Source organism: Cyprinus carpio, chromosome B2 (assembly GCF_018340385.1).
Source record: "Cyprinus carpio isolate SPL01 chromosome B2, ASM1834038v1, whole genome shotgun sequence".
In the NCBI taxonomy this organism is placed as follows: Eukaryota; Metazoa; Chordata; class Actinopteri; order Cypriniformes; family Cyprinidae; genus Cyprinus; species Cyprinus carpio.
The window spans coordinates 4,515,186-4,527,059 of record NC_056598.1 but is presented as its reverse complement, the minus strand read 5'-3'; the positions used below and the strand labels follow the sequence as shown (position 1 = coordinate 4,527,059).

The following is an 11,874-nucleotide window of genomic DNA, read 5'->3' as shown; positions in this document are numbered from 1 at the left end:
ACAAATATTGCATATGTGCATGTGAAACAGTCCTTTAGACACTGAAAGTTTAAGGCCAATTAAGGTCATGGTTACATTAGAACATTAAAGTGACCTTTGTAGTAATTCTGAAAAACACCAGAAGGAAAATGCCCAGGGACTCTGCTCACCTGTGTGAACATGCCATAGTCCTGCTGCAGGGTGGCATGAGGACTGCAGATGTGGCCAGAGCAACAAACTGCAATGCGTGCAATGTAAGAAACCTAACACACATGCTATAGGGAGACAGGAGGGACAGCTGATCATCCTTCCAGTGTCAAACCACATGTAACCATGTGTCATTCCATTTCAGTTTGTCAAATGTCTGTGAGACTTGTTCAGTTTAAGACATTTGCTGGAGAAAAAAATAAATAAATAAAAAACTTTTTTTTTTTTTTTTTACACAACGTATATATGCTCATGCAGTGTTATGAAAGAGAGTGGCTCTGCATTCTATAAGTGACTTGCCTGATATTTACAGGTGTCAGAACCAAATTGTGAGAGCAAGTTTGGTTGATGTGTCCCATATGAACAGAACCACAATTGGTGGAAAGCAGCAGAGAAAGGCTAAAAGCAGCTAAAAATCATGAAATCCATTAAATGCTGAATAGTTTAGAATAAAGACACAACACAACATCCTGATATATATATTTTTTTTATCACAATCTGTCACAATTTTCGATCAAAAACACTGACATACTGAATCTGAAGTTTCCTTTCATTCCTGCTTCACAGAAATGTACAGTCAGGTGTGTGTGGAGTTCTGTCCCTCATGCTGACCAGGCAACCATCCAGTGTAACCCCAGGAACTCTCCCGTTGCTCATTAATTCCACTTTAATATGCCCACCACAGAAAAAAATAAACTCAACATCATCAAGCGTCTTTTGCAGGAACAACTAAGGTCACCTTGAGCAAGCGTCTTCCTCTTAACTTCCATGTCAGCTCACCTTTCTAAATGAAATGTTTGGGAGGAATTGCCATGGGAATTGCTCTTTGTTAGTTTAAAACCTTTAAAAAACAGCTGAGGTGCTTTAAATTGATCCTTTTGAGAGGTTGACTCATGGATCACCTTGTATACCTTCAAGAACACTAAGGCATTTAAATCACTGTAAAGCCTGGAGTTCGATGTCAGGAGCAAATCTAAACTTGGATTGGAACTGTTTGGTACATAGAGCTACCTGGATGTGTTTCAGGGGTCTAATCCAGAGTTCAATCTTGTAGTCACAAATTATATAAAAAAGAGAAACTGTAGTACTCCACCTCACTTAAACCAAATTGAGAACACATCTTTTCAATGGAAAATCAACATCTGTAAATGATTAATGTCAAAAATATGAACCACAACAGTGCACAAAGAAATATCTGTATAGAAATAATCTAGTAAAACAGCATAATGTATATCATTATGTAGGAATTAGGGGGAGATAAAATTCTTTAGAATTACTTGTTTCTCAACATAAACGAAACTATTTCAACTTCAGTGCAGTGTCATGAGTTTGGCGGTTATGAATGGAGTTGATTCATGACCTTCCAGCACACACTACTTATAAGCATATAATTACAATAATATGGTGTGCCTTTTTTATATGCAGAAAATCTCCAAAACATAGTCAAAAGTTATCATGTGTCTAAGTGGTTCAGTGAACATGAATTGCTTTTTCAGACATGAGCCCATGTATTTGGGATCCAGTGAGTCTCTGTTTCTATCTTTGCGAGTTCGTCTCTCAGCTCAGCTCAGTGAATGCCATGGCCAGGTCGTCATTGATGATCACATTCTCAAACAAGTGGCCGTAGTTATTCTCCATGGCTTAGGCACTGGTAACCATATCCTGAAAGTCTTCCTCCTGTCAAAAAATGAATAAAAGGGCAATGTATGAGAATATACAGCAGTTAGTTCCATTCCAAATTTGACTGGCTGAACGACATTCCAAAAGTGCTGATATTTATGGTGCATTCACATCTTATTGGAATTACTGTAATTATGAGTTGAGAAATCAGAGCTTTTCAAACATTCTGACTTTACAAATGGTAAATTATGAGCTTTACGAGGTAGTGAATGTGTTTACAAGTTGGAATCTCATAGTGATTAGAATACCATTAGTATAACAGCACTGGAATGTTTTACTGTTTGTATCACTCCTCTTGTCTGAGTTGTAGAACAGATTATTTGAGTTTCCCATGCACAGAAATTAATCAGATGAGATGGGAATCAAATGAATGAGATTTAAAAAATCATAATTATAATGGTAAAAGAGTAAAAATGGTACACTAAAAAAAACCTGTTAAAATGGTTAATGGTAGTTTCCTTCCTTTATGGTGGAAAAAAAAAAACTGTAATAGATCTAATATGACAGTTTACAAGTAAAGTTATAATTTCCACTAAAAAATTAGAAAATATATGTATATATATATATGTATATTTGTACATTAACAATATTTTACCATATAAAAATTGTTAATGTACTGAAATATTTTTTAAATTAATCTTTAAAACTTAAAATGCTACTACCGTATTTTAAGAGTAAAGGTCTGGCAACCACAGCTGCCGTTCTTGTACTGTAAATTTAACATTTTTTTTTTAACAGTATATAACCCAAAATACAATAAATACACCCTCAGCTGAATCGGAGGTTGTTCCCTAATTGCATAGCCTACTTTACTGTATGTACACTGTGAAGGGATCAACAAGGAAAATAATAATAATAGAAAAATAATGCTTTTAGCTTTTTTCACCATGACTGATATTCACAGTCTGCATTCCAGAAAAAATAGGGTCCACTGCCTACAGATGATTCATTTAAGTCATTTAGGGATACCATGCTTTGGAGTGTTTTCTTTGTTTTGGTCAGCTTAATAAAAAGAAATTGCTAAAGTTTAAGCTTTAATTTACATTCTTTACATATATACTCATCTTGAACCTTTTAGAAAAAAATATCCATAAACATGGATACATTTCATTGTATTTAAAGGGATCATCAGATGCAAAATTCACTTTGCATGTTGTTTGAACATAAATGTGTGTTGGAAGTGTCTGTACAGATCCACACTACAGTGTTTTTTTTTAAATCCCTATTTTAAAATCCCCTTTCTCAAATCAGGCTGATTCCTGTCAGAATGACATAGTTCTGCACAGGTCCCTCACACGATTGTTGATTGACAAGGCCGTCTTACCTTAGACCCGCCCTGATCGAGCTGTGACCTGTCTGACATTGTGTGCCAGGGAAGACAAGAATGTCTCCGATTAAGCAATTAAGGTGTTTTGTTGTTGGATGTAATAATGAACATAGCAGTCGTCATTTACTCCCGACATCTGAGCCACTGAAGACGCAGAGGTTTAACGTTACTTTAGTTTTTGAAGGGAATGCGCCGATCCCCGATCTGCCTAAATGCATCTTTGTTCATGCGAATCATTCGTGATCCAGCTTCACCTACAGAAGAAGTGAGTATAAGGGGTTTTTTATGGATATTTGCAAATCACCTTTCCTAATATGTGCTAATTAGCAAGTTTTGTGGCTGAAATTTACAGTCTGCTCGTCACCCCACGGAAGAGAGGGGCGGGGTCAATTACAATTTAAAGCAACATGGACTAAAACAGTTTGCTGAAAACAGAGCTGATTTTGACAGGGTAAAAATTGTGTTTTTTTTTTACACTACCATTGAGAAATTTTAACCAAAGCATGTTATAGACTTTTCATTAAGACCCTAAAGAATGATATCAACTTGTGGAAAATGGGCATCCGAAGACCCCTTTAAGAGTCAAAAACAGTCAAATGTTCTTTCTCCGCTATGATATTGTCCACTATTTTTAACAATGAAAACACACATCACCCAAAGCTGCAGATGGTCAGAAATAATACATCTTGACTATAAATGTCTTGTCTTACCTCAAAAGGTATTTCACTTTGCAGTTTATGAATTATTAAAAATGATGTGACATTATACATCAACTGAATTGGCTTGGACTGGAGTAAGAAAAGGAAAGAAGACCGTAAAGATGAGTCAGTCCAGTAAATCATGAAAACCCCATGTCCAAGTGTGTCTTGTTAAGGTCAGTGCTCAGTGCAGACATATAGGACTTGTCCTGGGTTAAAATGGAAAGATGAGTAACACATTTGCACCCAAGAACTTGGTAGTTTGTAAAACAACATCCAGGTGTGAGAGACATGACCTAAGTCTTTTATAAGACCCTAGGGCAGACTTAGGTGCTCAAGCTCACAGCATGACACAGATGTGTCTCAGTGGGGTTACCAGAAAACCTTCTACCCCAAGCCTGAACAACCCTCAGACATTTGGAAGTGTAAGAAGATGAACCTATGTGTGCTCATGGGGCACATCTGCAGCCCACCCTGGAGCGATTTTTAAAAGGGACCCTTGGTGCATTAAAAGGTGCACCAAATGCCAAAGAAGCTGAGAGTTGGGTCAAGATGACAGGTCAGGTCAGGCCTTTTCCACCTATGTACTGAACAGGTGTAACATCAGGAAGGTTGTGAATTAAGAATGTGGGATTTTACAATGTATTTTTTTGGTCCCACAATATATAAAAATATTTTTAACCACTATGCACTTACAAAATACACTTTTGATACATTGCACTTATTGTGTAAATTTTTGTGTTATGCAAAATTTAAAATAAATAAAATACGCAGTTGCTGCTATTGAGGTAAGGTTAGGAGAAAGGGTAGGTTTAAGCTTAGGTCCATTGTGATTACATTACACATTCACACAAATTACATGCACTTAAAATGTAAGTACCATGTAATAACACGTTTTACACAGTAAGTACATTGTTTCAAATGTATATTTTCACCCTGTAAAGCCTGATTTAAGAAAAATCTAATTTGAAACGGAACAGTTTATTGAATCTTTAGACAATCAATCAATAAATCAATATTATATTTGACACATCATGCTTTTATAGCTAAAGGAGAGGCCAAAACAGAGCAGAAAAAGCCTTAAAAATCCTGAAGTGTCACATTTGATACACACCTTTTAACATATATATATATATTAAATGTCAAAAGTATATGCAAGTATCAGTATTATCATTTCTTAAATGAGATGTAAAACTTTTTAATGAGTATAACACCAGCCAATCAGACAGTACAAAGCGATAACAACCACAATGCACAAACAAACAAGAGTTGGCAGGAAACTACACTCATTATATCTCTTACCGTAAATATTTTTGTAGGTGTTTGCTCATTCTGACTTGACAAAACTTTTGCTTTTCTTCGGCTCAATCTCAAGCTCTCTATTGATGGAGGCTTCACAAATACGACATAGGGTTTCAACTCAGAAGTGTATAAGGCTGTTATGGTCTGTTAGAGAATGGAGAAAAAACTGTGAAAGAATGCCATACAGTGAGCAAAATGGCAACATATGTGACCCTGGACCATAAAACCAGTCATAAGTTGCTAGGGTATATTTGTAGCAATAGCCAACAATACACTGCATGGGTCAAAATGATTGATTTTTCTTTTAAGCCAAAAATCATTAGGATATTATGTAAAGATCATATTCCATTAAGATATTTTGTAAATTTCCTGCTGTAAATATATCAAAAACGTAATTCTGATTGGTAATATGCAATACTAAGAACTTGATTTGGACAACTTTAAAGGTGATTTTTTTTTTTTTTTTTGCACCCTCAGATCCCAGATTTTCTCAGCCAAATATTGTCAGATAGCAAACCATACATCAATGGAAAGGTTAATTATTCAGCTTTTAGATGATGTATAAATCTCCTTACGACTGGTTTTGTGCTCCAGGGTCACATATGGGAACCATCTTTTTTCCAAAATAATTTGTTCAGTCTAGTATGAATGTGTCCATATTGTAACTGTTTAATTTCAAACCATTTTCTATGACATGAACACTAGACCATTTCCAAAAATTCTACACAAGGCCTGCAGCATCAGCCATGCATAAATTCAAATGTGTGGCCATAGTATGTTCGTTAATACAGTGAGAATGTGTCTATAAATGTTACAAGCTGATGAAAAAATAATCAGACCACAGGAAATCTACCAACTGGAGTGGAGCTGACAGAATCTCCCCGTCCAGAATGACATAATTCCTGCCCTTGAGTCTTGTTCCAAAGTCAACAAATAAGACATGTAATATAGGTCTCCCTGGCTCTCGCTCACTCTGTTTATCCCTGTTTTTCTCTTTCCTCTTTCGCTCATGCTTCTGGAGGGAGGCACATATTGTGGTATTTGTACCATATACTGCATGTGTGGTTCTTTAATAATATGAAATAGAATCCACTAAACAATATGTCCTGAAAGTAGGAGTTGCTGTTGAAGAGCCTCGTGCATGGATACCTGATCCAGTGCTTCTTGACACTCATGAATGAATGAAAGAAATCATGAATGATCTTTTACTCACGTGTGGCTTCACATCCAGTAGGCACACCTTGCTCTCCGCTACAACCCTGTGCACTGAATCCAGACTCATACCATAGTAGTACCCTTTATATTCACCATATTCCAAAAATCTAGATGAAACATTTGAGAAAGCATGAAATATGGGGAATATAGTGATTTTTGTCATTTAAAACCCCTAGTAACTTAAAACCTTTTACAAATCTGAATTTTAATAAAAATTCTGATAAATAACAAGATAATCATTTGTAAATAAATTACAATTTGGAGCATTCAGACATAAATCTCTAGGTGTTGTATTTAAGTTTGCTATTAAACATCATTGGCATGAATAAATATTCATCAAGTTGCTGCTCCATGTACAGTATATGTGCTATTTGAATATATGTATATGAATGTATACACATACATTGTATATGTGCGGTAAACTCTTGGCTACCGCTGAATATGTTTGTAGTGAAAGAGCGGCTTCATGTAATGTCCCAAACTGTCATATGGCTAACACACTGTGGTTACGTTTTAAGGAAAATAATGCTATATAAAATGCTTTGGATCTTCTCACAGGAGCATAGTCATTTTAGCAGATAATGCTTACAGATTGTTTGACCTAGTATGTTTTATGTATGTTACACAAATGAAAGCCACATTTGATCAAACATTTGAGGAAAGGTCTCTAAAGAATAATCCAGCATGAAAATGCAATGCGTTCCATAAGTGTCACATTTGCATATAAAATAAGATAGCAAATGAATTTGGGTCTTATTTATCGAAAGTCAAGTGCACAACTTATCCTAAATGGAGAGGAGAATTAATACTTAGTATATGTTTTGTACATTTTTTGTACATGCTGCTGGCTGGTTAACTATAGTGACAATACAAATTCCCCATCTTGTGGACCAGAGTGCTTGGTTGTAGAGGACATAACATACTGCTGCAATCTAGCATACTATAATTATAATGAAATTTAATTTACCACCTGCTTTTTATGGACGGTAATAGTGTAATCTTAATTGCAACAAGCACATACAGTAGTTTCGTGAAGCTATTTTACATAAAAGAAGGCATGTTTATGTTAATTGATTTAAATATGCATCAGATATAGAGTTAACCTGGATTTTGGGCTATAGGGTTTTGTGCTAAAATACAACATGCAGAAGTAGGACTACTGTTTAGTGATTTCAAAACAGAAACCTTTTATAATTTTTAAATCATTTGCCTAGTTGATGTTGTTTTAGTGAAGTAGAGATAGGTTTACTGAGTTTATACTGCTCAGTTCTGGTAGTAACTTCTGTAGCCTTTGGCTTCAAGGCTTTTGTATATGGTAATCAAAGATGATGGTAATTCGGTGGAGTGATGCAAAAAGCAGTCCGCTTTTCCTCTCTTTAGTGCATTTCTCTGGAAAGTTGGGCTGTCTGCTCTCTGTCATTCCTGTCTCACTTGCTTTGACTTCTTTCCCTATGTCCAACTAACAAGACAAAAAGTCATTTCAAACCACAGAGGGCTCTTAAAATATCCCCCTAGTTTAATATAATGTGACACTGTTCACGGACACATGCTTTTGAGATTTCCTTTCGCTTTTGAGGGAAAATTGGAGAAAGAGAGTATTTCCTGTCAATGGATGTGATCTGCGTTTCCAGCATTAACAAGGATTAAATGTGTGATTTAATTTCCATAAGCATCTTTAAAAGAAGGAATAAAGCAGTTTGCTTCTGATGATTTTGAATTATTTTTAGATAAAAAACAAGGTTATTAAGTGGTAGATTATTAAATCTTTTGTTTGATTTTAAAATATGCATTTTTTTTTTGTTTAAATTTGTATTAACAAACTTTTATTCATGACTGTAAACTTCCATAATTGCTCACTAAACAAAAGACATTTAGCAATGTAAAACAACACAACCCAAAACTAGCCTCTAGAATAAGCTACAACATGGGCTGGGTACTATTTAGGGGTGTTTAGCTTACTTGTGGTTGAGGATATCTTTTTCAAAAGTGTGTTTGGAGACAAAGTGGTACTCCACCCCCACCCCCTCATTCTCATTCTTTTCCCAATCCCTATCTGTATATAATAAGATTAAAGAAAAGAAAATAATAATAATAATAATAATATATAAAAAACTTTTATATATATATAATTTTCTGTTGAGGTTGACTTAATCCCAGATCCCTAATAAAAATAATAGTAATTGTGATAATGTGATTTGTTTTTACAAAATCTTTTAATAGGCTTCTTTGACCTTAAAAGCTACTTGTCAGATATTATTATTGATTTATCTGTTTACAGTAACGTAAACAAATATGACTGGTATTACATTGTATAGTAACAATGTTTTTTTCTTTTCTTTTTGTCATGTGATCGCAGAAAAATAATTTAATTATATTTCTCTGAGACCCCAAATAGAAAATGATTATCTTACTAATACTACATTAACTCTGAATTTACGAATTACAGTGCCTTTTAATAGCTTTTAATTAGGCCAACTACAAAAGAGAATTTAATTGTTCTAATAAACTCTAATTAAAGTAAAATATTAATTCAATAAAAGGCTAGGCTACTATGAAGGGGACCCTTGGGTTTGCTACAGCACCAGGGTCGTATGTATTCTTATCAAATGTACACTACAATAAATACTAGTGTGCATTTGATACAATTAAGAACACTTCTTTTTCACAATTGGAAGCAGAGCTGTCTCTGGTAACGTGTCCAAAACTGAGTAAGGGTTAGGTAGTACGACCCTTATTTAACTAGACTGAGTCACACAGAAAGTATGCTCAGAGGTGATCTTAACAAGGCCTGAGGAGCTCGCCACACACCCTAACTCTAATTGTCCACACGTTCTCTGCATATTCCAAAATAAACTATAAACTTTTACTGCCAGTGAGTGTGTGTGTGTGTGTGTGTGTGAGTGTGAGTGTCCTCTTCATCTAACCATTCAAATAACATGAAAACCTTCTGTTCATTGAGCATGCATACATGATATGTCTATATTGCAAAAAACTGATCTAAACCCATCAACAAAGCACTGTTACCAATCATTAAACAGCAGATACAAGCACATTTCTGTGTGTTTTGGCTTTGAAGTGCAAGCTTTATATGGACATTTAAAGGCAGCAGGAGTCTGTTACAAACACGTTATTCCACTGAACTGGAAACTGTGTGATCACAGATGTTTATTAGTTGTGGTTGTCATTAGTTATGGCACTCTTAAGGCTACATGTTGATGCTAAATCACAGCCACCATCTTACTGATCGATTTTAACACTCACTACTCAAATGTCATAAATCAAATAAATGAATATGTCAGACAGAGTTAGACCCTAACCCTGTTTCGCTACAGTTCGGAAGCTTGGAACACAGTCAAAAATATGGAAAGCTGTTAGTTTGAGCTTCCAAAGGGGAGAAACAGGCAAGACAAATGCCAACCTAAAGAAACATGGCCTTTTTCCAGAATAAAGAGAAAAAGTCACACTGCTCACTTCATCACTGCATCGTCTGTCTAGCTGTTAGTGGCTGTGATTATCCTGTTCTTTCATCGCTCTATCGCCCCCTGTCCACATCACTCTTGGACACTCAAAGTGGCAGTGAAAAGCTGGTTCTTTTCTCTTCTCCACCCTGACAGCCTAACACAGCTTTAGACCTCAATGTGGAAAAATTTGATGGTCTGCCTACAGATTATTCATGAACAATTACAAGAGTGTAGAATCAAGGCAGTAGTTTTTCTTTTGAGAAATATGGTGGTTCTTGATTCTTGTTAGTCAGTTTGCTTGCTTGGAACAGAGTTAGAGAGTAACTACGTAAAACTGTTGTTAGTACCACTCAGTGGTTCATAATGTACTGTTAGGAAGTCAAATACATTTTTATGTAAATAAATGATTCACCCATCAAATAAGTTGACAGATTCATAGGATTACCTATACTGGTTTTTAGTGGTAAATTGCATTTTAGTGTACATTCATTTGTTTTATTTATTTATTTGTATATTGTATATTATCTGATGTATAAAATACATTAATGAAATTATAAAAAAGACATTCTCTCTTAAATAGCTTCAGGGTAGTTCATTTTTTAAGTAGTTGGGATGGGCATGTGTACACGAGTACTCAAGAGTGACAGTGATGATACTGTCACATGACTTTGAGTTTTAAATGTTTTTAAAATTGATACATTATTGCTAATAATAAGTTTTAATAAGCTATCAATAAGCTATCAAGTATTCAAAAGAAAACAAAAATGCCCATCCTTAGTAGCTTGTAGTCTATATAGCTACTTTATTTAGTGGACATCTTTGTAATACCAACTGAGCAGACAGCTATGTAGACATCTGACATTGATATCTCCAAAATTAATATATTTCCAATCAGATGTAAAATCAAGACAATAATGACATCATAAATGTGCTTCTTTAGAACAAATTTAACTTAAAACTGCAATTTTCAAACTTGTCCAGCTAATGAACATTTAATGTTTAAAGGGGAAATCAGATTAAATTTTCACTTTTTTACCTTTTGTTTTGCATTCAGTTAGTTTTCTGGCATGTCAGCTCAGAAAAGCTGAAAAGAAAACATGCAGCCAGTTCATTATGGGCTGTATGATTCTAAAATGTGTCATCCAGAGGTGGAAAGAGTACAAAAATATTCTACTTAAGTAAAAGTACCATTACATTAATGAAATTTTACTTAAATACAAGTACAAGTACCAGTCTAAAAATCTACTCAAGTAAAAGTAAAAAGTACCGTCATTTAAAATGTACTCAGAGTAAAAATTACTTAGTTACATTTTAACAGTGGGAGGGAGGCAAAAATGGGACAGGCCAAGGGTGTCAAACTCAGTTCCTGGAGGGCCACAGTCCTGCACAGTTTAGATTTAACCCTAATTAAACACACCTGATCCAGCTAATCTAATCATTTAGGCTTATTTGAAAACTACATGGTATGTGTGCTGGAGCAGGGTTAGAACTAAACTCTGCAGGGCTATGGCCTTCCAGGAACTGAGTTTGACACCCCTGAGGCCTATTAATCTCAAACTAGTTGTTTTTAATTAAAGGGATCAGTTTTTTAGAATAATAAGACATTTGGGCTGTTACCAGGCAAATCAGTATCAACAAACTCATCTTTTCAATGCAGAGGAAATGCAGAAGCTTCATCTGAAGTGGCATTTAGATTTATTTACACACTGTTTAGTGCAGGACAAGAATGCATTTAACCTGCAGTTACAAATGCATGAATAATGTTTTGATATACAAGACATAAAATGTTGAATACTCATTTTAAATTATAAGAAATTAATTATTTAAAAAAATCAAAAGATACTTTAAATGTGAAATTAAAATGGCCAGTAGGTGTGAGGAAGTCACTGTTAATAAGTGAGTCATTGCGATTGAACCGAATCATTTAAACGGTTGATTCATTCAGGAACAAAACACTGTCATGTTGCTCAGAGACGCAAAACTGTGCTTTGGTGGCTGTGTTTGG

At 35.0% G+C, this 11,874-nt stretch overlaps 1 pseudogene; it reads right to left on the bottom strand.

The window, feature by feature from the left end:
* Positions 1 to 1,279: 1,279 nt before the first annotated feature.
* The window catches only part of LOC122136390, a 43,675-nt pseudogene continuing 33,080 nt past the window's right edge, over positions 1,280 to 11,874 (bottom strand).